The following is a 26,413-nucleotide window of genomic DNA, read 5'->3' on the forward strand; positions in this document are numbered from 1 at the left end:
GAAGAAAGGAACCTTGAAGCCAGAGTAAAGAAAGCCCCAGGAACGTAGGAACCCAGAAAGCCTGAACCCTCACAGACATCGGCAGCCATCTTGCTCCAAACAGACTTCAGTGAGGGAAGTAACTTATGCTTTATGGCCTGGTATCTGTAAGCTCCAACCCCAAATAAATACCCCTTATAAAACCAACCCATTTCTGGCATTTTGCATTAGTGCTCCTTTGACTGACTAATACAGAGGGCCTAAGTCATTTCCTAAGCACAGGTTCCCATAATTTACATAATGTAGGAAATGATCTCATGGTGCCTGATTGCAAATTATGTAGCATAATTCAGGATCCAGAAAGTCAATGCAATCTAAAAGGTTTCCTTGAGCATCTCCCATGAACCTAGTTCAGAGAGAAGGAATTCCAGGGCTGAAGTCAACTTTACACCACATAGATGACCCTTTATAAACCATAATTTAAAAAGTTTAAAGGATATGCTTTTGATCCAGAACAGACAATCTGCCTAGGTGCTGTAGTCAATACATGCATCTTTAGGGAAGATAATACATGGATTTAAAATGTATCAATCAAGTTGCAAAGGGCAAGTCTCAAATTCCCTCCCATTGCAGATTTTGTAACTCAAAAGGCCAATAATAGTATGGCATTACCTGTCAGGGGTTAGAAGACACATAAGGCAAGGAAAATAAATAGTCAAAATATGAGTGATTGAAAGAAAATTTACACAAACCTCAATTTGCTTAGGGACTGATACTACTTCTATATTTTTGTCCTCTAAAAGCCACAAATCAATACAGGAAACTGTTTTAGAAAGGCTAAATAATACAATCTAGTACTGGTGATAATTAGAGAAGGTGCAAAGGGAATGGGTCAGTCTGAATTGGAGTTCATAGATTTCATAGAGTGGGAAGCACAAAGAAGAGCTTGAACCCAGACTGCACACCCAGGAATGGGCAGCGACATCAGACCCTATGCATTTGCTGTGATCTGAAAAAGGGAAAGTGCAGTTTAACATTTGCTGGACTTCCATCGGGCATGCACTCTTACCAGCGCCCATTTATCTAGGGGCAGTTCCACTATTTGTGTCATATAATGCAGTGCAATGGCATGGAGAACGGACAATAAAACAACCAGAGTGCTCAACAATATCTATTGCCCCAGTGCTCAATTCTTCCAGAAACAAATTTATTTTATCATTAGCATGTTACTATTAGTGCTTGAAGAAATGTTTACAAATTGAATGACTTTAACTGTGCCTGCTCCATAATACTACGTAATCTTTATTGCACCTTTACTTTTAAAGAGCTCAAAGTATTTCACAGATGCTCTCTCATTAATCTGCCCAAATCCCTATGAGGCAAGCAGTATATGAATTCATAACCCAGTTTTAAAGATGAGGAAATAGGCAGAGTTGTGGCAAATGACTAAGCCAAGGATGCAGAACAAATGAAGCAGTGAGTGACTCCAAGGGTTCAATGACTGCTCTGTTTCTGGGACCCCGCCACCTCTCATCTGGGCTCTTCACTCTACAGAAGATATTCTGTGGCAGATGGACATGCACCCCTGGGATCATGGCTTCTTGTGTTATATCAATCATAGTATGCACACATATTTAAGCACATGAGATGCAAATGTAAAAAAAACAAAAACAAACCAAAACCTGATGGTGTGGCTATTTTGTTCTGCAAGGAGGTTCCTAAAGCAAATGTTTCAGAAGACTGGAAAGGATTGTATGTAAGAATGCCAAAAGGTGCCTGTGACCCAAGCTCCCAAATGACACTGAACAGTCATACATAACCTGCTGACCCGCAGCCTGGCACAAGATGATACACAATTCTCTCTTCCATGACACCTTTGTAAGGAAATGAGGAGGACAATCTGATGTGGGCGTGCCACTTCCTAATGAAAATGCCAACAGCATAAGTCCATAGGGAAGATATGGTGGAAAGAGAAATTCTTATTCTTCAACTTGTTACCAAATAGGTTTGGGCTACTGTTAAGTGATTTGCATACCAGCAAAAGCAGGAAGCCTAACATTTCTTCTCCTCTACCCTTCATATCCACCAAAAAATTGGAAATAACACTCCTTCAGATATCATGACTGAAAAATGCCTTCCAAGATTTCATGGTGCCGCACTTCAACTCGCCATGCAGTTTGAATTCTGAGAATATGGCAAAATGTGAGAGTTTTGCTTTACACTCAAACAACCCACCTAAAGATTCTTTTTAGGAGGAAAGACTACTTAAAAATCTCTGCCAAATGCTACTTTAAATAGTTTTAAAGACTTAGGAATGGGCACTTTCCTTTTTTTGTTAAGATTCTTTTTTCATGAAAAAGAAATGAAATGCCACCGTCTCGCTCTTTTCGTGTGAGATCATTTAAGCCAAGGGCTGTGTGCTAACGTGCATTATTGAAGTATTCATGGACTCAGAGAACTCTTTTCTGTCAACCTGCTGATATTTACAAATGTTAACCTGAGCAACCTAAATAATTTAGGCAAAATACCTAATTATTTCATTTGGTTGGTTTCTTTACTCTCTCCCACATAACTATGCATGAAAACATTTTTTTTTCTTACATGGTAACTTGCTTTCTTCAAGAAAAAACAAAATACATCTTGAACTCCACTACGGTATTAGAAAAGTTAGTTACTATGCTTGCAAAGTACTTGTGAAGGCTTGAAATCAAAATGATATATATAGAGAGAGAGAAAGAAAGAGAGATAGATATAGATACATATATATCAATGCCCCCAAACACATTCATGCATAGAATATACTCAGCATTTGCACTATAATGTTCTCATTTATATACATACCTCAACAATGGCACCGGACGGGAGTCTGAGAAAATGGCGGTAGAGTTCTTGGAACCCACTGGGATAGACAGTGTATATAGATACATGAGAAGTCTTATCTTCTGGACTAAGTGCAGAAGCAGACATTTCATGTTGACGAGGGTGGTCACAGCTGGAGACAGCCCACTCCATGCCTTGGCTTTTCCAGATGTAATCATACACTGCCACCTAGTGAGACACAAAGCCCCCCCAACAACCCCCCGCCCAAAGAACAGAAAAAAAGAATTAATTAAATTCTGGCAAGAGCATAACCGATTTTAAATGGTTTTACAATAAATCTGAAAGTCTCTGCCATCTGCAGAGCGTGCACTCCAATCCATGCATATTTTTATGACATATATCTAAATAGTGAAAATAGACAAATCCCTGGTGTGTGCTCCATAAAGTTAATTCTACACAGATGAAGCTGTAATTGGCTTCCATATTAACCCATAGTAAGAAGATCAAGCAGGCCGTGACAATGACAGTGATTTTTAAAAAAATGCTTACTGATGGTTTTGTGAATGAGTTTTTGTGCTTTCCCATCCAAATAGAAACTGGCCTTTTTTCCTTACTCACACTGTCTTAAGTGCCAAGTCACTTCCATCACCAGTTTGATGGACAAGGTACATACATCAATGATACATTCTACTGCGGTGCACAAAACAAGATTTATGCTTGCTTTATGTATTTACCGACTGTTTTTCTTTATGATAATCCAGACTTTTGCACTTATTGGACAGACTTTATTTTCTGTTAGGATTTCTCAGGTTAACAATTTCATTCCCTAATATAATGCACCCTGTGGGGTCTTCATTAATGTTAATTGAATTATGAATGAGTTGAAGAGACACTGTTCTATTGGTTGTTAAAAATATTGGTGGGAGAAGGTTAGACCATATGACCCTAAAATTTTTTTGAGGTCAATGGATCTTCTTGTCTCCAAATATCTTTGTTATCTTTTCCTACAACAGCTGAGCTAGACAGATGCTTTCTAAAATTCTCAGTTTTTATATTAACACATTCCAGTAGTTTCATAAGTAGAGAGAGAAAAGTTTTCGATGGATTTCTTTCCTCACTGGCTCTTGCTGAAGTAGGAAGTATTCATCTGCTTTTGTGGAAATTATATATCAAAAACATGCTCCACAGTTAACTCCCTCTGAGATGACTTACAAATACTTAAAATCCTTAGAAAAATGGAAAAAATGTAATCATAGGAAAGAAATTCTGGCCAATTACTATTTAATTCAAGCCTATAATTGACAATAACCCCCCAAGATTCCAGCTGGTAGATTTTCCTATGAAAAAGAAAAAAAAGCTGTGATTAAAATCTGGATGGTCATGCAAAGAAGTGGCAAGTGTCTTGAAATGGGATGAAGAAGAATGATTAAGGTTTAATAAGATTAAAAACAAATGTTTACTGAGGATTCAGTCAATGTCAGGCTTTTGAAGTCATAGAAACATGTTTCAGGAACTAAGACTCAAGCAGGAATTCACAATACAAGACTGACATATCAAATTAAAACAAGTGTGATTGTGACTAGTGGGCAGAAGGAAGCTTACCAAAGGGATGGGAATTGTGTTGAGTTTCAGAGCCTTAAGTGGGATTTCAATAGGTAGGAAAAACATCGTTAAGTGCTTCTTTTTTTCTTCTTCTTCTTTATTTTCTTTTAAATATTACATTAAAAATATATGAGGTCCCCATATACCCCCCACCCCACCCCCACCACCCCTCCCACACCAACAACCTCTTCCATCATTGTGGCACATCCACTGCACCCAGCGAATACATTCTGGAGAACCACTGAAGCACATGGACAGTGGTCCACATTGTAGTCCACATTCTCCCCCAGTCCACCCAGTGGGTCACGACAGGACACACAAAGTCCAGCATCCATCCCTGCAGTACCACCTAGGACAACTCAAAATCCTGAAAATGCCTCCACACTATCTCCCTTCTTCCCTCTCCCAACCATCAGCAGCCACCGTGGCCACCCTCTCCACATCACTACTACAATTTCTTCCCTTACTAATCACAATAGTTCCCCAGCAGAACACCAGTAAGTCCACTCTAATCCGTATGTGAGTGCTTCTGATGCAGGAGCAGATTTAAGGAAGGTACTGAGGTATGAAAGCTCATGGTGGGAACAAGGGCCAGCCTTGGTCCAGGGGGCTGGATTGTAGGAGGGGTGCTAGTACCAGAATGGGAGGTTGAAAATGTCATTTGATGCTGTGAAGACTCTGTAGGCTTACCAAAGATATTCTGAATGTAACTCATAAAGGGGGGAAGCTCCTAGAGAGTTCTGAGCAGAAGAGAGGTTTGATTTGACTTGAGTTTTAGAGAAACTGAGCTATAGGCAACATGAAAAGTAGATGTGATGGCTGAGAGACTGGAGACCATCTCAACAAAGTGGATCATGTAATCCTGCATTTGGGCCATGATAAGTGAACTGGAATCAGAGCCAGGATTATTTCAGAGAAAGAATAAATGGAGTTGGGTTACTACCTAGAAGGAAGATATGAGTGGGAGAGATGGCTCAAGGGAAATGACAAGCATGGGCCAAAGGTCCGGCTATACCACTGAAATGGGTTTGGAGAGGTACAATAATCAGTTCGTCTTTGGATATGTCTAAATGGGGAAATTAATTAAATTAGGTCAAAATGTGGTAGCAACTACAGAAATATACATCAATTTATATCATTCTTAACATGCATGATAGCTTAGTATGGACATTAAGCAGCACACCCATCCATTCCTAGGTCAAATCAGGGGGTAGATGGGGATGGAGTTGCTCTTCTGGTTCCCTAGGAAGTATGTTCATGGAGGTAGGATTAGAACTGAAGATCGCTAATGTCTTACTCTGGGCATGCAGTTTAAGGCCAAGTAGCCTTCCAACTTTATATACATCTATCCATTAGGGTCAGCCAAACCACTGATGTTTCTCAGGCTAGAGATGTGCAAGGTTGAATTTCAGGCAAGGCAGAGTAAAAGAATAATCAGGGGGATTGCTGTGGCTTGGAGAACCAACAATGGGTCTCCAGCAATTACACAAAGTGCAGGAGTTAGCGGGCAGTTCTAGATGATTTGGGTGGTTACAAATTTGTCCATCTTGTAAATGCAATATGAAACAAACATATGTTAGCATGTTTCAAGGAAATTGAAGATGCACTCATTTGCAGAAACACAGTAACACTCGCTTTGCAAGCTGATTTCTAAGAGGAAGAGAACCTGAATATTTGGGCAATTAACTGTGCAGAGTTGATTTTTTAAAAAATAATTTTTGTTCACTTTGATATGTGCTTCCTTCTTCCTCTGCTTTTTTAACCACCTCTAATCCTTGGAAAGAGAGGGGTGAATTGCCTTCTGCCCAAAGACATCTTTGAGTGACAAATGTCTAGGAAGGAAGGGCAGAGTAGACTGGAAGGTGAGTCAACATTATTTAGTGGCCAGCCTTAAGGAGTGCAGTCAACTATCATACATGCAAGCACACACACACACACGTTTACAAATAATTTATTTTATCTGTGCAACTCTGTCAGTTGGTATTATTTCCATTTTATAGATAAGGAAACTGAGGCTTGGAAATATTAAGTAATTTGCCCAAAGATCCAGTTTTATAATGACATTCACTAAAGTATAATCCTTATTCTTCTACCTCAGATTTCCCTATACTTCGACCCTCTCCTCAAGCATCACTGGTGAATTTGAAACAAGAAATCCAGTGGGCTCATCTTGCTCCTTCCCTCTCATTTTCTGGAGTCAGGCTGCCTCTAGAAAATACCAACATTCTTGACCCATCCTTACTCTAGTTCAAATAAGGCCTGGTCTCTTGGGAGCACAGCCTTGTGTTTCTCAGCTTGGTCTATGGGTGAGTCTGCTTCCTTATGGGTGATGAATTTGCTAGTCTACTTAGCTGACAACCTAGAACCACTTCTTTCAAACAGTTTTATCAGTAATGAGGTTGATTTTTTTTTTGGGTCTGGTTCCTGCTTCTCTTTTATAAGTATCTTAAATATCTCAGGTGGGGAAAAGGAGTATAACATATTAACCCCCCAAGACATCCAACAGTAATCAGGCAATTCCAGTATTGGAACCCAGGTTGGTCTGGCTTTAAAGTTCAAGAACTTTCTATTCATCATGTGGTAAAATGTTCGATCACATTTTGCACAATCATCTTCTTTACATTAGGATATGGCTACAGAATGTGGATGTGTTGGAACATGCTTGTGGATGCTGAATTTCCCCTTCAGCTAAGTGCTCATTGGGATGTATCAAAAGAAAGATTTTCCTATATCCTTTTCAGGGTGGGAATGTTGCAAACATCCTTCTGGCCTTGAGAGGATTAATGGGCAGTTTTCATGGAAAGCAGAAATAGAGATTGTATCCAAATCACTGCAGGCATTCAGTTCTACTGTCCCATGGAAGGTTCTCAGGATTCTCTATGAATTGAAGGCTAACTAGAAAATATCCTTGCAGGACTTTTACCCTCCTCTCTTGGAAACATAAAGGTAAAGCAATTGTGGCCATTTTCAAAATTTTTAGCTAGCAGTGCTTAGAATTGTTAGGGGAATCAAAACACTTAAGAAACAAAGCATATGGATCAAGTAAAACCTTATCATATTGCTTTATAAATATATACCTCCTTTTGGAAAGGACAATGGAGAAAGTCAAGGAATGAGGAATAAGGCATGGTAGAGCCTTACTAGAAATACTTGAACAGAGAAAAGATTTAAGTCTCTGAGACATATATTTAACAAGTATAGTACTAATTATAGGTTCAAGTAAAAGGGGCAGAAGAGTCTTGTGTGGGGAAACTATAAATGAGTCTAACTCTGTTATACTGGGGAACATAAATTCCAAAGTAAGGCCCACTGTCATGGTGCCAAATTCCTGAAATTGTCTGTCCTGCTTATAGTGTCTAGATGTCTTTAGAACCCTCAGGAGCCCCACTGTTTGAGGCACTGTTTACTGTGGCAGTCAATGAGATTCTGATGAGATGTATGAAAGCATAACCTCTGAATGAACTCCCAACTCACTTTGAAATCTTTTAGTCATAAAAACTCATTTGTATTTAAAACTTCCCTCTTTTGATTAAGGTCTTTTTTCAGATGCATTCCTAGTCAGCACTTGATAATAATCCCTTGGTGCCAGGGAGGCTTAATCCTGGGAGTCATGTCCCATGCCAGGGAGGTGGGGGGATGTAGTGTGTTTATATGTTTATATGCTGAGTTTGGCTTCAATTGTAACAAATGTAGCACACTAATGAAAGATGTTGCTAATGTGGTAAAGTGTAGGAGGGGGGAGGGGATGGGGAATATAGGAATCCCCTATATTTTTTATGCGACATTTATATAATCTAAAACATCTTTAAAAATTAAAAAATAACAAAAATTTAAAAATAGATCCAAAAATGGAAAGAAAGAAAGAAAAAAAGAGAGAGAGAGAGAAAAGAAATAGCTTACGAGTCTTAAGGGTCTGATCCAAAGGTTTACATTAAGAGAGTACTTTCAGTTACCTGCTGATATGCTAAGCAGTCTCACATTAGCCATGAAAACACCCTATCCTACAGGTAATTGCTTTATATTCTGACTTACAACCAAAGACGGCCTGAAAAAATTGGGGATGCTGAACTTGAAAAACTTCCCAAACTTCTCCCTAGGGTTAAAAAAGTAGGGCAAGGCAAAAACACAAGAGAGGGACACAGGTATTTTATTATAGGGTATAAACTTGAAGAGAGGCTGATGGGAGAATGGACAGAGAAGGGGGGAGTGATAAAGAAATCACTGTTTGATTTCCTGTGGGTCCTCTGGCTCATTTCTGACCAGTCCATATGGGTGAACATGTTTCTCTGCAACTCTTTTCTCTTGGCCTTTAAATCTGTTTCTTTAAAACTGGCTATTGAAGAACAAGCAGCTAAGCAAACTGATCTGTGATATTTGTTCACCAAGCTTAATGTTCACATGGAATATTTCCCATTTAATTTTATTTCAGGCCACCAAGGTGATCCAAATAGAGGAAAATGAACATGTGTTAAAGCAATGAACTGACAACTTGGGCATACCTGTATAGGGTAGGTAAGGGATAAAAAGAAGAAAGCAAGATATGATTTTTTTTTCCTACAAACTGCATTTTCTAGAGATGGCTGTGTTCTCCATTTTGTAGTGACAAATGGTTAAAATATTTGGCAGACTAACTAATATCCATGGCAAATTGGAGTTCACCCAGTATTTCAGCACAGTGACAAGTCAGAAGGTAGCTAATGTACCCTATATAATCTGAAGTCAGCTCCCCAAATTCACTCTAATCTCTTCCATTGAACCAATCAAATCTTTCCCAGTGTGCTCTAAGAGAGCCCAGTGTGAGTTAACAAATCTGTAGAGAAAACTGACTCCAGACACTACACATACAGGACACATTTGAGGAGCTAAAGCTGACCTTGATCTGGAGGCAAAGAAGCTTAAAAGAGCCCACAAAATGCCAGCTAAGCTAGTGAACAATAATCCTAAAATGCAATTCATCATTCAGCACAAAAAACAAGTTAAGGACGGTAATTCTCTGGTAGACAAAACAGGCAGAAACAAGTTCAAATACTGCATATTTCACAACAGAGCTTAATTAAAACAGGACTATGAGGCTGTTAATTGCATTATAATAGTTCAGCATGAAATTAGGTCTGATGTGAATGTCCTTAGATTGGATTTGTTTATGTTATTATAATTACACAATGGCACATCGCTTTACTGCACAGTACCCTTTTAACAGCTCTTGGGTGGATTTCTTTTCTTTTCTCACTCATATTTGCATTCTATTTACAAGTGTGGTAAGTTGGCAAGAGGAAGCCAGGGTCATGAAACTAGGTCACTCTGGGTGATCCAGTTCCTATGTATTTGAAGCTTAGAACTCCAAATAAGCTGTGCCTTAATGTCAGTGATTTTATACACCATATCTTTAGAAGAGAACAGGGCCTTTGAAAAAACTGGGTCTCAGTAAAGTGGTCATCTTACCCAAAATACAAGCTTTCTTTTTTTTTTTTTTTTTGAAGGTGATGCCTTCTTTTAGAGCTAATGAATGCATGATGGAGATTGGATTAAAGCTCTGCAATATCATATATTCCAGTGCAACCAAAAACAAAAAAAAGGCAAAAAGTCAAAGATTTGTATCTGGTAAAAAATGGTAACTCCTGTCCACAAAATGGAAAAGATAGAGCAGGAATGGATTTTCAAAATGGTAAATAGATGCTCTTCTTTTATCCACCCATAGTTCCTGCTTCTTGGACAAAGACTTAGCTGGCTTATGTTAGAATCTAAACTCTGACCTTTATTTAAACACTAAATCTTTGGATAACATCAGAAGTTGTGGAAGCATGTACATATTTGATACGGTTTTCAATTTTCAGCTAGATACATCGATTTCCATACAGCCTGTGTATAATAGCAAATTTGCACATTTCTTCTTCATTTTCTGTGTTGGTTTGTACTAAAAAAGCAAAAATTTAATAGGAGATTACCTACAAATAAATTAGGTAAGTAAAATGATTATGGTTTGATGTTTCTTTCTTTAACATAATCATTAGGAGTATAGAACAAGCACTCAAGTAAATTTGAACCAATTTAGAGAGAGATAATAAACTATGTTGTGTTGCCAGAAAGCCATACTTCTAAACAAAATTATCTGCCCTTAATTTAGATAGAAATTATGCAATTTGGGGAAAGTTAATGTATAGCCATATGTATGTGTGTACGTGTTGTATAATAAGTTTGTTTTTGTGAACATCTCTTTTAATAACCAACAATTTTACATCTTGCATTTGTTAGAGGAAATACGTACTTTTTGTACCACTCCTGAAAAAATTCTTAAGAAATACACTAAGAAACTGTAAAGAACTTGACTTCTGGTTATGACATTTTTTTCAAAGCTCCTAGAAATAGAAATGAATGCAGGGGAAATGCAAGTTATTTCATGAAAGTAGAAAGGTACACGTCTTGGCACTATTCCCAAGATTTTCTCGTGGATATGTATGCAAATGTTAATAACAGTACCAACAAAACAATACCTGAAGACACTAAAGATTTGTCTCAGGACAAGTGCAAGCTTAGAATGACCCTCAACCCTCCTTCCCACCACTCTCTGTCTTTTCATGTGAAGCACTGGCTCTGATTTTCAACCTGGAGAATGGACGATAAGGTAGACAACGAGGTGAAACCACTCTGGCACTCCACTGCAAATGTTAAATCAGGAATGAAGAGAGGAATCAAAGGATGCAGAGGTGCAGACAGGAAGAAGAAAGGTAAGGAAAAAAACAGAAACTCCTGTGCTCTAGCCACCCACTGTTCTTTGAGATAAATGGTACAGGTGACGAATGCATCATCTAATGCAAAGTAGTCATAATGATGTGGCCGGCAGTATTTTCCGGTCATATAATTAACTCTCTGCAGTCACAAGGAAGGAAAATGTTTAAAGTCTGTGCAAAATGTAAATCATGACCAGACAATTGCACCATATACTCAGATCTTCAAATTAAAAGAGAATTCTCTTTTCTCCCCTCCATCATAAAAAAAAGAAAGAAAAAGAAATCTTGAAGTTTGAAGACTATTTTCTCTAATATTCTAGTTCCAGTAAGATTAAATTGAAGAAAAATCATTGAATTCATTTTGTTAAGACAACCAGTTTTGTTGATCCAGTTATCAGAAGGAAACAGATCTGGCCACTGTTTTTCCAATTGGATAGTGGACTTGCAACATGGGGCATAAACTTGGTTAAAGTTTACTCAATTCCATTCAAGCAGCTAAGCCACTAACGCATTGGTAGAATAAACTTCAGGTGTCTACTAATAGGGAGATTGCCTGCCCTTCTCTTTTTAAAATAATTATTCAGCTAGCAGATCTACCTCAGCTTTGATGTGTAAGACATGGAAGCAGAAGGTGTTTCCTCTCTGTCAGGGAATTAGTCATCTCAAAGGATGCCTCCCTCTTCAGAGTTGTGACTAATACTTGGTTCTTAGTCCATATTTTGGGTAATTTTCTCTAATGATGGAAAAATACCAAAGCGTTAGACAAGCAACAGACAGGGGTGTGTGTGTGTGTTTTACCTTATTTTCATGATACAGAAACTAAACTTGAGTTGCCCAAATAATTTTTGTCATCTGAAAGAAACAAAGTTCTATAAATTATGACTATAATTTATTTGTGCTCTAACATACTTGTTGCAAATACCAAATTAAGCGGTCTAAGTTGGCCAAAAATCTAGGAGAGTATTGAGGAGCAGCAAGAAGAAATTTATCTAACATTGGACATGCTTCTCAATGAGCTTTTGCAATTCCTGTTGCATCAGTGTTATCCAGACCCCTACTTGGCTCATTCCCTTTTTCAAAATTTTATTCAGATTCCACCTTATTAGTGGAGTATTTCCTGACCTGTCTATATAAATTAGCATCTCCACCTTCAGCCATCACCTATGTCTTATTTTCATCATAATACCTACTATAAGTTTTACTACCAGACATTCTATTATCTAGCTATCTATCATTCATCTACTTGCTCATTTGTTTATTGTCTCTCTTTCTGCATGCAAATGTAAGTTTATTAATAAAGAGAATAAGAACTGGCTCAAAAGAGATGCTAAGTATGTATTTATCAAAGAAATAAGTGAATTAAGTGCTCTAAATACATTCAATATCTAAGGTAATCTGTTTTTCACTTTGTTTTTGTTTTTTTTTAGCATACTTATCCTTAAAGCTACTAAAATCGATTCATTTTTTTGAACTACAAAATTTATACGTAAGGTTCAACTTTTCTTTTATGTCGGCGTTAGTAGTAATACTAAGGCCATTTCTTCAGAAACATCAGCTATGAACTCTCTACCAACTTCCCACAGCACAGATTTGACGTACCTATTTCTTAATTCAGTAAAGTTTGTTCAGCTGCTATCTTATCACATCACACCACCTACTCCACCCACAAATTCAAGATTGCCCATGTCATAACTCTCCTACAATAATACCCCTTTGCACGCATATAAAACCTTTACTCCAGGAACTGCTATGCATTATGTGATAATTAATTGCTTCCTTAAACAGAACTACAAGTGAGAAAGTATTATTTTGATTTTATAAATGGTAAATCTGAAATTAAGGAAACAAAATTTACATCCCTGTCTTTAATAAGAAGACTGGAAGGCACAGTAAAGATAAACTGGGCCCATTTTCATCCAAAGAGTTGTTATGGATGTTAATGGTATGATAGCAAAAGATAAAATATTGAATTTAATATATTCTTCATAGAGAAATGGTAAATATTTCTCAGCACCCCTCCCTCACAGAGTTATAAAAAGAAATCAGTATGTTTCCTTTGGTACTTTAAAACTAGGTCTTTTTTCATTATTTGAGAACATCTTTTGAGTTACTGATTTAAGCTAAACCTCATGAGAAATGCAGGATAAAAAATATTTTCTTGGCCTTAATGGAACTTACAACTTAGTACAGGGGATAAAACATACATGTAAATAACTATAACTTAAAACTCGAAATTTAGATTAAAATTTCTAAAGGCATTTTGAGGAAGGATAAATTATCTATGGTAGTGATAAAAAGACATCTCCCTGAGAATGGGGCTTGGAGTTTTCAGGGACTGTTTCCTGGTTCCCCACTTCATCATCATATTTGATCATTCGATCTTGCTCTTTGTTTGAATGTAGTTCTTTTTGACCAAGAAATTTCCAGAGCAGAATTTTACAAAGAAGAAAGAAATACATAGGAAATTGATTACGGCAACTATTCTGGGACATATTGAACAAGAAAAAGAATGATAAACAATGCTTACTAAAGACCCATTATTTAACAGGCTCTGTTCAAAGCCCTTTCATTCATTCATTTGTTCATTCATTCATTCATTCAATCATCTACTCAAAAGAAGAAAAAAATCTGCTGAAATTCTCTTTTGTGCCAGAGAAATATGGAGACACAGAAGAGAACCAAAGAGACCAAGTCTTTGCCTGCCTGCAGCTTGCATTTTAGGGGAGGAAGATGGAGAAGAAATGTCAAAATATATCTTAAGGGACATGGGGAAGAATGAAGCAGGTAGCGAGGAGAGAAAGGGGAAGAAAGCCGTTCTGTTCCCAATTTGTTCAGGGAGAGCCTCTTTGGGAAGAAAACATCTGAGCAGAGACCTGAATAAAGTGAGGTTGTGAGTCACATTTTAATGGGGAGAACTGCATAAAAGAGGATACAGCAAGTACAATGGTTGTGAGGACAGAGTGTATGTCTGTGTTCAAGAAATAGTAAAGAGGCCTAAAGAGCTCAAAGTGAGCAAGGGGAGAGGGTAGGAGATGAAGGTGGGGAGGTGGGAGATCGGGAAAGGAGCAGAGCATCAAGGCCCTTCGTGGACCCCTGAAGGTACTACGGCTGTATTTACTGTGTTAAAATAAGATAAAAGAACCGGGACATAACTAGACACTTTTGAACAGAGGAGTAACAGCATGACTTATTTTAAAAGGAACTACTCTGGCTGATTTTGAGGGTTAAAGCGTAGGTTGAGGCAATAAAACACTTGACATGCATTATTGCACTTAATTCTCATTATAAACCTGGTAGTTGCTATTATCCCAATTTTCAGAAAAGGAAAATTAAAGCAGAGAGGCTGCAAGTAATCTGATCAAGATGAGAATCAGTACTAAAGCCAAAATATCCAATCTGAAGTGCAGAGAAAAAATATCAAAGAAAAAGAAACCAAAGACATTCATATACCAAATGGTCCAACATACCTGTAATTGAAATTACAGAGGGAGAAGAGAGTAAGACCAGTGCAGAAAAAAATTGTAAAGAAGACTGAAAACACGGCCCCCCCAAAAAAAAAATTAAAATCATTTTCTTATAAAAATCGTGGGAAAGCCCAAGCAGAATAGAATTACTAAGGACCTCATCCCAACAAATCATAGTTAAACTGTCAAAAACCAAAGATAAGTTTAAAAATCTTTACAGCAGCCAGTAAATAAACAAAGGACTCAAAATGGATAGGGAAAATGGATAAGAATGATCTATGACTTCTCATCAGAAAAAAAAAATCTAGATGACGAAGGAATACTTATCAACCCAGAATTCTATACACAATGACAGAATTCTATACACAATGAAAATATCCCTGAAAAATAAGAGTGAAAAATTTCATTTGCAGATAAATTAAAGCTGAGAAAACTGCCACTTGTTGAGTTATACAAGAAAGCACATTTTCCCAGCTGCAGGCAAATGACAAAAGATGGAAATTAGTATCTACAGGAAGGGGTAAAGTAATAGAAACAGTAAATACGTTGATAAATATCAAATAAAACATTCTCTTTCTTCCCATAATATACTTTCAGAACAAAAATATGACTATGATTTTGCAAAAAAATGTAATTATATTCTTGTAAGTTTACTACATTAGGGAAGAGGGAACTGAGAAGTGACAATAGGAATTCTGAATTGCCAGGTATAACATGTAAAGTGTGAAGTATGAAGAGATGACTTTAAATAGAGTCTGATCAGTTAAGGATACATACTTTTGGTCTTAGAGAAAACCCAAAAACTAATAAACAAAATATAAATGAACACTGCATTAATCTATAATTTAGTTAACACAAAAGGAGGCAAGAAAGGAGCAACAGAATATTAGAAAAACAAGAGTGAAGTAGATTGCCTCAAGTGATAGGGCTTCCACCTACCATATGGGAGGATCTGGGTTCGATCCCTGGGGCTTCCTGGGAAAAAAAGAAAGGAAAAGAAAAAAAGAAAGTGTGTTTGAATGGCGAGCCAGAGCCCGTGTGGCGAGCCAGGGCCCACGTGGCAAGCCCAGTGCCCATGTGAGTGCCCATACAATGAGCCAAGTGCCCACACAGTGAGCCAGCGCCCGTGCAAGTGAGTCATGCAGCAAGATAATGACACAAAAGAGAGACAAAGCCTCAAGGTGAAGCACAGCAGAAACCAGGAACTGAGGGGGTTCAGGTGATAGGGAACCTCTCTCCACATCAGAGGTCCCCAGGATCAAATACTGGTGAATCCTAGAGGAGAAAAAACAAGAAAAGAAGATTAAAAAAAAGAGAAATAGATACAGAAAATCACACAGACAGCAAAAACCGCAGGGTAGGGGGAGGGGAAGGGGAAAAAAAAGAAAAGAAAACAAAAGGGAAAAATGTTAAAAAAAAAATAGCAAATCAGTAACCTTAAACCCAACTATATTAATATTTCTTTATAAATCAACTAAACCCTCTCAAGACAGAGACAGTCAGACTGCATTAAAAAAAGGTAATGTGCCTAGATAGATAAAATTGACTTCAAGGTCACATGTATTATAAGATAAAGACAATTATTATTACATAACAGTAAAGGGAAAATCCATGAGAAAGGCAGATCAGTCCTAAATATGGCAGAGTAGTGTGAATGAAAGTGAAGTGAGCCGACAAGCTTGCATGACTCAGTGTAAGCAACTTAGGGCCCACCCTGCAGGTTCTCATAAAGCAGAGAAACCATCAAGCCATGAGCACTCAACTCAGGCTGATATGTAAGAGGCAAAAAACCTCTTTGCTCTTTTAAGATATTGTTTCTGGTGAGGGGGTTAGTGTGCTAGCGGGGGCATGATTTCTCTGTGTTAGCAACTTAAGCTTACTAGCGTACTGATTTTGCAGATCTGTATACAATTATACAGAATGCTTATAATTATTCACGTGGTTAACAAAATTCATAATGTGGTTGGTATTTTCTTATTTCTAAGTGACTGGACACATATTATTATAATACAGAATTTTATGTATGATTATTTTAAATTACTCTTACTTGTGGTTCCCTAAATTGAGTTCTTTAAGGCATTTTATTTATATCAAAATTTTAAAAACCAATAAGGATACACTGAACAAGTTTTTCCTCCAATTTTTTTGTTAGACCATGACCAAACCCAAAACACTTTCAAAACAGTAGGTTTGGGACTTGTTTGATTAGATACAGTGTGAGCGTAAAGTCTATGTTGATAATATTATTTTAACTTTGATTTTAATATCAGTATCAGTAAACTATTTGTTATACATTTACCTATGCTGCCAGCCTATTGTCCTTCCTTATTTCTCAAAAGTAACCGTCTCAACTAAGATAATTTCAATTTCAGAAATACAGAACAATGCAGAGTGATGAACACATAAGAAATCCAAGAATGAGAAGTATAGTATTACATAGTCAATATTTTAACTCTTTTGAGATCTGATAGATTGACAAACGCATATTTTTGTTACAAAACTTGCCCCCTCAACTTTGTTTTAACTGAAAAGCGTGCAATGCCAAATGACATATACATGCCCCATCCCTGTGCCCATCTTAGGAACTAGAAAACCAGTACTCAAGTGGCAGAGCCAAGATTACCAAGCACATCTCATGCAGAGTCTAGTGTTTCCAAAGTTTTTGTCAAAATAGTATTTTTTAGTATGACACTCATCTGCTATTTGGTTCTCCATCTCTACCAGAAGTATACTTACCAGTCAGTCTGAGTCAGCTTCTCTCTTTATACAAAAGGAATGGAGCAGCTGGATATCTGAATTGTTTATTTCATGTGAATTATGATGGTAGGCACACATGTCTAGTTCCTCTCTTTTATTCAATCACTTGACATCAGACTGAGTGACTAATGGATGAGTGTTTAGATGAGGGTGAAACTCAGCTCTCTTTTTTCTCTTTCTTTTCTACACACACACACACAAACAGAAGACCTCATGAAAATGAAATCATAATCTTGATTGATTAATTGGGAAATGGAGTAGATATGTTAAAGATATAAATTTATCATTGAAAGTTTTATTTTAAAACTGAGTTAAAATAATGGAGGTATTAAATTGTCTTTACTATTGTTAGCTAAAAAGTATTGTTATTAATTTAGCTTTTGTTAAACTGGCTCAAAGTAAGGATATTTACACGTTTTAAATGGTTTATGTTGAAAAGGCCCAAATTAAGTTTGCCATTGATGTTGTGGTGTAATATCTTGTACATACGCAGGAATTTTCTAGTGGAAAGGAGCAGTCATTGCAAAAGATTAAGCTAGACATTGGCTTGAGACTTACATACTAGGAAGAACGGTCACTGGGAAATCCATTCATATCCTGGGGGTGGGGGGTTTGACTAAAATGACATAGAGGATGGCCACTGGAAATACGTAATTGTGGGCTGAAGAAAGTAAATGTGGTTTTCAATAAAGGAAAAAAACAAGGTGGGCTAAGTAGGGTGGTAATTCAAAGTTCTGGAACTAACTGCATATCAACAAAAATTTCCCAAGGGCTGGAAAAGAGAAAGGCACAAAAAAGCACACAAGTGAGAGAAAAAAAATGAGCATTTATTGAAAGAGGAGCTGGAGAGCTCAGGGAAGGCTGTCATAAAATACACATTGCATAATACATGATGGATCAGTTCTATTATTTAACTTTCCAAAAGATGTAACAATACAGAGATAGGCTAACCGTCATAGTCAGCATTAATTTACAGTGGGAGAAATAATTAGAATCTCACTTTTTCTGAAGAATGGAGTGAAAATGTAAACAATGCTTCCCTCCAGGCAAGTGCTTCATCAAGTTGACAGGTGCATTTGAATTTCCATGGGTGGGGGATATAATAGGTTATTTATGTGTCATTTTAATAGAAAGACCCAACCATCAAGATGGACAGCAGACTTTATCAGTACTGCTGTTTGCAACTAATCCTCCAATTTAGTACCCCATGAAAATACCTGCAACAAAAACCTGTCCATTTTTCTTTTACACTCCATTATGGGAAAATCAATATGGGCGCTATTCATCGCAAATCTCTTGCTCCGCGGGTGCCTGAGCCACAGAATCTGAAAGAACCTGACAATTTAGCACTCTGGCAGAGCCCATTGCTTATGTTTTTATTTTACCACGTTCTGCCACCAACAGTGACCCAGTTACCCTATCATATGCTCTAGAATCTGTTGGCCAGAGCCTCTGAACCTGATTATTTTAGTATCAACTTCATAGAGCCAAAAGAAAGAGTAAATTTCAAAACTTGACAGATTTAATTTTTTTTTAACATTCAGGCAATGAATGGTAACTTTAGTGAAAAATACTCCAGTCAAGCAACCAATAGACTATACGACGGTTGGATATGTCACTATTCAGCCAGTGACATCAAGATATAGTTTGATTAGTTATTTTTCAAGAAAATGGTCTTTGTTTTTCCTGTGAAACATCGGGTTTTAGAGAGAATCTGAAACCATTCAGTGGGAAAGAGTCCTACCTGCCAACGTCAATATGTATGAACAGAACTGTTCCAGGAGATTCCAACTGGCAATTACAAAGCAACATAAGACTAATTATCGAAAGGTCCAAAATTCAACACTACCCTTATGGAAATATCTAGAAAGCAGAAAACATGTTAGATTATTCATTTCCACCCAAATCACCCAAATTATGGATTTGCCTAATATTTATTAGGTCAATGAGTATTTAACAGAGCAAAAATTTATACATTCATTTGGTCACTTGTTCTTTAACACATTATGCATGTTAACAAAAGTTAAAGAGCACAGAAAAATGCTAAAAAACGTAAATGATTCCTACACATGATTTTAATTAACCTAAATTTAGATCAATTGAATATATTGCACGGAAACATGCAGACTGGCTCGCTCAATATACACTTAAAACATTTACCATGTATCTGCCAGGACGACAGAGGAAACCTTGGCCTCCATTTTTCAGAATCCTCTTTCAGCTTTCTAGAGTCCTTTACATAAACTAGCCAGGCAAGGTCTGTTTTCCCCAACCCAGAACACTGACCAAAGAGAGATCCAGAAACTGCCCCAAGATCTTCTGCCAGTTGAGTGGTAAACTGTCATTTCCATTTTAAAATCATAGTTCTGTGCATCATCTTGACTTAAAATTTGGGATTCTACAAAGAATCCTTCCTCATCAGCAGCTTTCCTTATTTAATGACTTTCTAAAAACAAAGTTTTTATCTTTAATGTGTCTTTTTTTCTATTATAATAATGTATCTGCATATATATAAGCATGATCAGATGTATTTGATGATATTTAAGCATTCCCTCAATTAAATATTTACCTAACCCCTTACTGTATTTTGGACCTTTTCATAAAGCATGTTGTTTGAATTAGGACAATATTCATGAAAAGAACATTGTCTTGGGAAGTGAATGTGGCTCAAGTGATTAGACTCCTGCCTACCACATGGGAGGTCCGTGGTTCAGTTCCCAGTGCCTCCTAAAGAAGACAGCAAGCTGGTGTGATGGGCAGGTGTGGCAAGCTGACACAACCAGATGATGCAACAAGAGATACAAGAAGAAAAACATAATGAGAGACATAACAAAGCAGGGAGCAGAGATTCCTGGTGTCTCCTAAAGAGGATGAGCAGGACAGCAAGCTGGCACTACAGGCAGTCGTGGCAAACAGATGCAATAAGATGACGCAACAAGATGACGCAACAAGAGACCCAAGAGGAAAAACATAACGAGAGACACAACAAAGCAGGGAATGAAGGTGGCTTAAGCCGTTAGGCGCTTCCCTCCCACAGTGGAGGTCCTGGGTACGGTTCCCAGTGCCTCCTAAAGAAAGAAAAATGAACACCCAGCACGTGCAAACAATGAGGGGTAAGGGAAGATAAATAATTAAAAAAAAAAAAAAACACAACAAAACATTATCTTTGGCATGTGTGTTATTTCCACAATGTTCGATATTAGGGAAAAACCAGGTATGCATGTCTTTTGGAGAAGAATAGCCTCACCACATACACAGGGTTTGCCTGTGTTGAGGCTGTGGGTCATGATTTGGAGGACGGTCTTATAAGACTTGTTGATCAGAAATGATGTAGGCAAAATGGCTCTGCCAAAGGGCCAGAAGAAAAACTTATCAGTGGCTTTTTTTACTGTCCTCAATTGTAAGGATTCCTTGCTTCCAACAGTTCCTCAGGTGATGGTAAAACTGATTCATTTAGAGGCAAATAAATTATCTGATATAAATAAACTGTTCCAGAAGTGATGTTACCTCTGCAACTTTTTGATATGTAGATAGGTCTTAGATCACACAGGCACAGACATTTCCTCAAGGGTTATATAAACACTTCTAAAGGATGCCAAACAATTGAGCAATTAATTATAACTCTTTCTTTCGCTTTATGATTGTTTTATGTGTTTAATTTTTGTCTTACACTCCTGGCTAGTAAGCTCCTTTACTACATACTTTATATGTCTTTATATTCTCCAAGGTATTTACTGCAGTGCTGGACAAAGAAGTGGCTCGATAAATGCCAGATTCACTGTCAAGGATATTTGGCACTTGCAATGATTTTTAGAGATTCAAGCAGGTTCATGGTTCTGAGATGTCTTATTAGTAGTATTTTAGTTTCATTGCCCCCTTGCAATGACCTGCAGATGCTCCTTCATTAATGATCCAAAATTGCACATTCCAAACACAGCTTCCAGCAATATCAGCTGCATGATCAATGTAACCTTGAAGAATTCAGGATAAGTGCAATGACATTAGGAAAGGCACTTGAAGAAAGAGAGCAGTGGGAGTTTTATTGATTTGTGATGGACTATATCTGGATTTGCATCCATTTTGCAACCATGATTATTGAAAAGAATTCTTCAAATACCAGTTTATCATGAAATATTTGTAAAAAGCATCAATCCCTGCTTTTTTTTTGTCATATAAACAACTGACATTGCCTGGCCCCAGGTGGGTCCAGTTTTGGGGTAGGTGCTGTGCTCTCTTCTGCTGGTTATTGGAAAGCAGTTAATCTGAAGACAAACATCATTACTTTTGAACTCTTGGGCAATTCTGAGTGCAATATAGTAAAAAAAAGAACTGATCTCAGACCAGGAGATCAAGGTTTGAATGGCATTTCAGTCTGGGCCTCGGTTTCCTTATTAGGGATATCAGAATTTTAGTACTTTTGGTACCAATAAGAAATAGGGCTAAGCAAGTGAGTTTTGTTTCCATCATCATCATTGTAATCAAGTTAAAGCAATAGTCAATTTCTATTAGGAGCTATATAATTATATTAAATGATTTAGTAAATGACCAAATTATTAGTAATCTGTAGTTTCCAAATCTGTAAACATAATTACATGCCGAGCCCCGGTTTCCTTCTCTAGGAAACTGCTTTTCCAGGATCTGTATTTGTACATCCAAGAATTATCAAAGTGCTCATCCAATGCAAAAGGCATCTATACCCAGTAGCTGTCACTTCAGTGGCATGGAAGTATGGTAGAGGCTTTGAAACAGTGTTTGTTTTAAGCCACGCTCCTCACTCTAGCCTCTTCTAGAAAGCCAAGTGGTGCATTCACACTTGAATTAAAATAATCTCTTCTTTTTAATACTGCTCCATGACCATCAAGAGGGCAGCTGGAAAATATAGCCACACGTGGTGGTTCTGGTCTTGTGATTTCTTGAAATATAAGCTAAACTACATTTTAAAAATGAATAATTTGTGTCTGCTAGCCCGGATTAGAAAAATTAGGAAGGGGAAATAAAAATGCACTTTACCCTCATGTCACCTAAGGGATAGATAAAAGTTTCAATATTGGTCCAAAATGATCTTAAGAAAAATTGGGGAAAAAACATATAAACTTAAGTAATTTTTAATCTTAAATTTAGCTACTCATACAATTTTTAAAAATAAGAATTATACTTTATAAACCACTGTAAAATAAGGAAACAAATGCAATTCAGGTAGCAAAATATTCAGAACCAAGGAAGTTTTGAGGAAAGAAAAATATATAAGAGTTTAAAAAATAAGATGACAGAATCCCATTAGCAAATCAAAATTATGCAAATAGTAGAAAGTGGTATAAATTCCCCAATTGAAAGACAATGATTCAGACTAGGCTTCAAAAATTCAAATACAAGCACCTCACAGGGGAACAAAAGCCATATGTAAAGGTTAATAATAACTGTTTTTCATTTATTGAGCACTTGCAATGTGCCAGAATCTCTTCTAATTCCTTTAGTGAGATGGTTTCAAAGACTATGAGGTAAGTGTACCACTCTCATTCACTTAGAATTTCTGTTCTCTCCCATCCTAAGAGTTTACATTTTTTGTTGTTATCTGCCTCCTCTCTTGAAGCCCTTGCTCATCTAAGCAGACCTTCGGAATCTAGGAATGATCTCATGGCAAACTCCATCCAACTCTGCACTTTTATGAGAGCAATGAGCTACAAAGGGAGTCTTAAAAAACAGTGCCCTCAACCAATCCAGTGTCCACATAGAAGAGGTGGCATTGGATTGGGAAAAGTGGACATAATGGACAAAGGGTATGGGGAAAGGCAGGAAGAGATGAGAGGTGGAGGCGTCTTCGGGACATGGAGCTGCCCTGGATGGTGCTTCAGAGGTAATCACCGGACATTGTAAATCCTCACAGGGCCTACATGATGGAATAGAGGAGAGTATGGGCCATGATGTGAACCAATGTATATGAGGTGCAGAGGTGCCCAAAGATGTACTTAACAAATCCAATGGATGTGTCATGATGATGGGAACGAGTGTTGTTGGGGGGGGGGAGAGGGGGGGTGGGGGGGTGGGGTTGAATGGGACCTCACATATATATTTTTAATGTAATATTATTACAAAGTCAATAAAAAATAAAAAAATTAAAAAAAAAAAACAAAAACAAAAACAAAAAAAAACAGTGCCCTGGGATAGGGTGCACAGGATGGAGGAATAGAGTATGGATTAGAGTGAACTTACTGATATTCTACTGTGGAACTATTGTGATTAGTAATGGAAGAAATTGTAGCATGGATGTGGAGAAAGTGGCCACCCTAACTGCTGAGGGTAGGGAGACAGAAGAAGAGATATGATGTGGGGGTATTTTCAGGACTTGGAGTTGTCCTGGGTGGTACTGCAGGGACAGATGCTAGACACTGTATGTCCTGCCATAGTGCACTGGGTGGACTGGGGGAGAATGTAAACTACAATGTAAACCATTATCCATGTGGTACAGCAGGGCTCCAAAATGTATTCACCAAATGCAATGAATGTGCCACAATGATGAAAGAGGTTGTTGATGTGGGAGGAGTGAGGTGAGGGGGATGGGGAGGTTGTATGGGAACCTCTTATATTTTTTTAATTTAACATTTAAAAAAAAAATAAAGAGAAATTAATTAAAAAACAGTGCTCTTGTTCCTGGAGATGAGAGATTGTTATCTACAGATAGGGAGTCTTCAACTGCAATGACCTTCTTGTGACTATGCATGCTTAAAGGTCTGCCTGAGGATGAAGCAGACGTCTAGAGGAAGCACACAGATGGGGATTTCAAAGATGTGAAGCAAAGGATAGGCTAACTTGAGTTGGAGTCACATGTATCCTGAAGGACACACATTTTACAGATGAGGTAATGGAGACTGTGAAGCTGGGTGGATGTCAGAAAAATCTTAATGTTCTTAAAGCTAATCCATTCCTGTGGGTGTAAACCTCCTGTAAGTAGGGGCTTCTGATGAGGTTACGTCAGTTAAGGTATGGCCCAGGGTGGATCTTAATCCTCTTACTGGAGTCCTTTATAAATGGGATGAATCAGAGAGTGAGGGAAAAAAAGCCACAGAAGCAAGAAGCTGAAAGCAATGAAACCCAGAAGAGAAGAGCGAGACCAGCAGATGCCGCCATGTGCTTCGGCATTCAGGACCGCTGACAGCCAGTCTTGATGAAGAAAGCTTTGCCTTGATAATGCCTATATTTGTACATTTTCACAGCCTCATGACTATAAGCTTGTAAGCTAATAAATCCCCACTGTAAAAACCTGCCCATCTCTGGTATATTGTGTTCTGCACCTTTAGCAAACTAAAAGAGAGAGCAAGAGATTAAGTAGATAGAATCAATCAGTAATTAACCTGTTAAATTTTCTCCCAACTTGCACTTGTACCCTCTACGCTATTCTGAGCAGAGATTCACAAAGTATAACAGATACTATGTGGAAATTCTAACTGCATAAAAAATAATATTCAAGAGAAAAGGGAAAAATAACCATTTCTCATTTCTAAAAGGTAAAAGTGTGGCCCCAATTATTAATTAGCTCTAGAAATATAAATCCAAAATTCTTAGAAATATAAGATACCTATAATATCCTCACTATAAAATTCTTAGACATTAATCTGAGTTTTTGATAGATCGAGTGTTCCAAACAAAGATATAAGGTATTTTAATATACTAATAAATCAGGTCTGAATTAATGGCTACCATAGAAAAAGACATATCAAACTGTAAATCCTACAACAGAAAATAACCCTTTTTTTGAGGTACATTAAACATTTATACAAATGATCATATGTTAGACCATGAAGAAAAACCTCAATAAATTTTCCAATGAAAAGATATATGTCAGAGACATTCTCAGAATACATTACAATAAACTGGGAACTAATCACATAAATTTAAATGGAAAGCATAAAAACATTTAGAAACTAAAAATACAACAACACAATAAATAGCACCTTCTATATACATATTACCTCTGAACAGATCAAAACTACAATTACTAGTAAGAAAATAAAAGAATAACACAATGAAATATCATGCCACCAAATCTGGAAATATTTAGACAGATTCATAGATGTAGCGATTTCATTGTTTAATAAAAAAAAAAGTTGACACTCAACAAAGAAGTTAGAGTAAGCACAGTTATATATTTAATATAAATAAATATAAAAGTAAAATTAAAGGAGTGAAATTGATAAATAAATTCACTAGGTACATACCTGAACAGAACAAAGCAGAACAGTTAATCCTTATATAATCTAGGCCAGAAGAATAAAATAGACAAAAATAAATGGAATTTAAATTTCATATAAGAGAGGCAGCCTCTAGCATAAAGTGGTTTAGATTAAGTTTTAGGCTAAGTTGTGTCTGTTTCCCTCTGGGTTGATGATAAATCATGTTTAGGAAATTGACATGTTCAGATTGCAGAGGTTTTTTTTACAGGAGGAACTGAGACTCAAGAAATAAAGAGTGGAGAAGACAAGCCTTACCCATCAACAGTGCCTCTCTCAACAGAGGGAACCGGTTCTGAGTACAACATGATTGTTTCCACCTTGACTTGTCTTAAATTCCAATTCAGATCAGATTTACATGAAGTATTTCAGGTTTCTCCTGGGGTATTTTAACCAGGCAGAAGGCCCCACCCCAGATATGACCAGCCAGATTCCCCTCTGCTGGTTCCCGGGGCTCCTTGTGGGAAGCATCAGATTAGAGGAGGCAGAAAGTTACCTCTTAAATTCTGGTTCTTTGGGGGCCTTTGGTGCCCTGAGGAAAATGGAATTTAGGAGTCTGCATCTGGAGAGCTCAGGAGAAACAGGGGTGGCCAGTGGAAGCCGCAGAGCCCAGGAGCAGATACCAAACTTTGCAGGAGGCATCCTCAGGGGGAAGCAGCACACCTGGCAGCCCCTGAGGGCCAAGCAAGCACCTGTGCTGACACGACGTGTTCCCGAGGATACTCAGACAGAGTGGATCGCTTCGGGGAGGGCATGGCTATTAGGACAAGAAGGTACCCACACCAGAGAAATGTGGTCTCCAAAACTAGAGATGTTTTATATTAGTGTGACGCATAAC

General features: G+C 37.5%; 1 long non-coding RNA gene across 1 annotated transcript in view; it reads left to right on the top strand.

Moving 5' to 3' along the window:
- LOC131275320 (uncharacterized) overlaps positions 1-26,413 on the top strand; it is an 81,495-nt gene that overhangs the window by 24,904 nt on the left and 30,178 nt on the right. The window contains exon 2 of the long non-coding RNA XR_009182741.1: positions 10,985-11,126. This is a non-coding gene — a long non-coding RNA (uncharacterized lncRNA). The remainder of the gene's footprint in view (positions 1-10,984; positions 11,127-26,413) is intronic.

This window comes from Dasypus novemcinctus, chromosome 22, assembly GCF_030445035.2.
Source record: "Dasypus novemcinctus isolate mDasNov1 chromosome 22, mDasNov1.1.hap2, whole genome shotgun sequence".
NCBI lineage: Eukaryota > Metazoa > Chordata > Mammalia > Cingulata > Dasypodidae > Dasypus > Dasypus novemcinctus.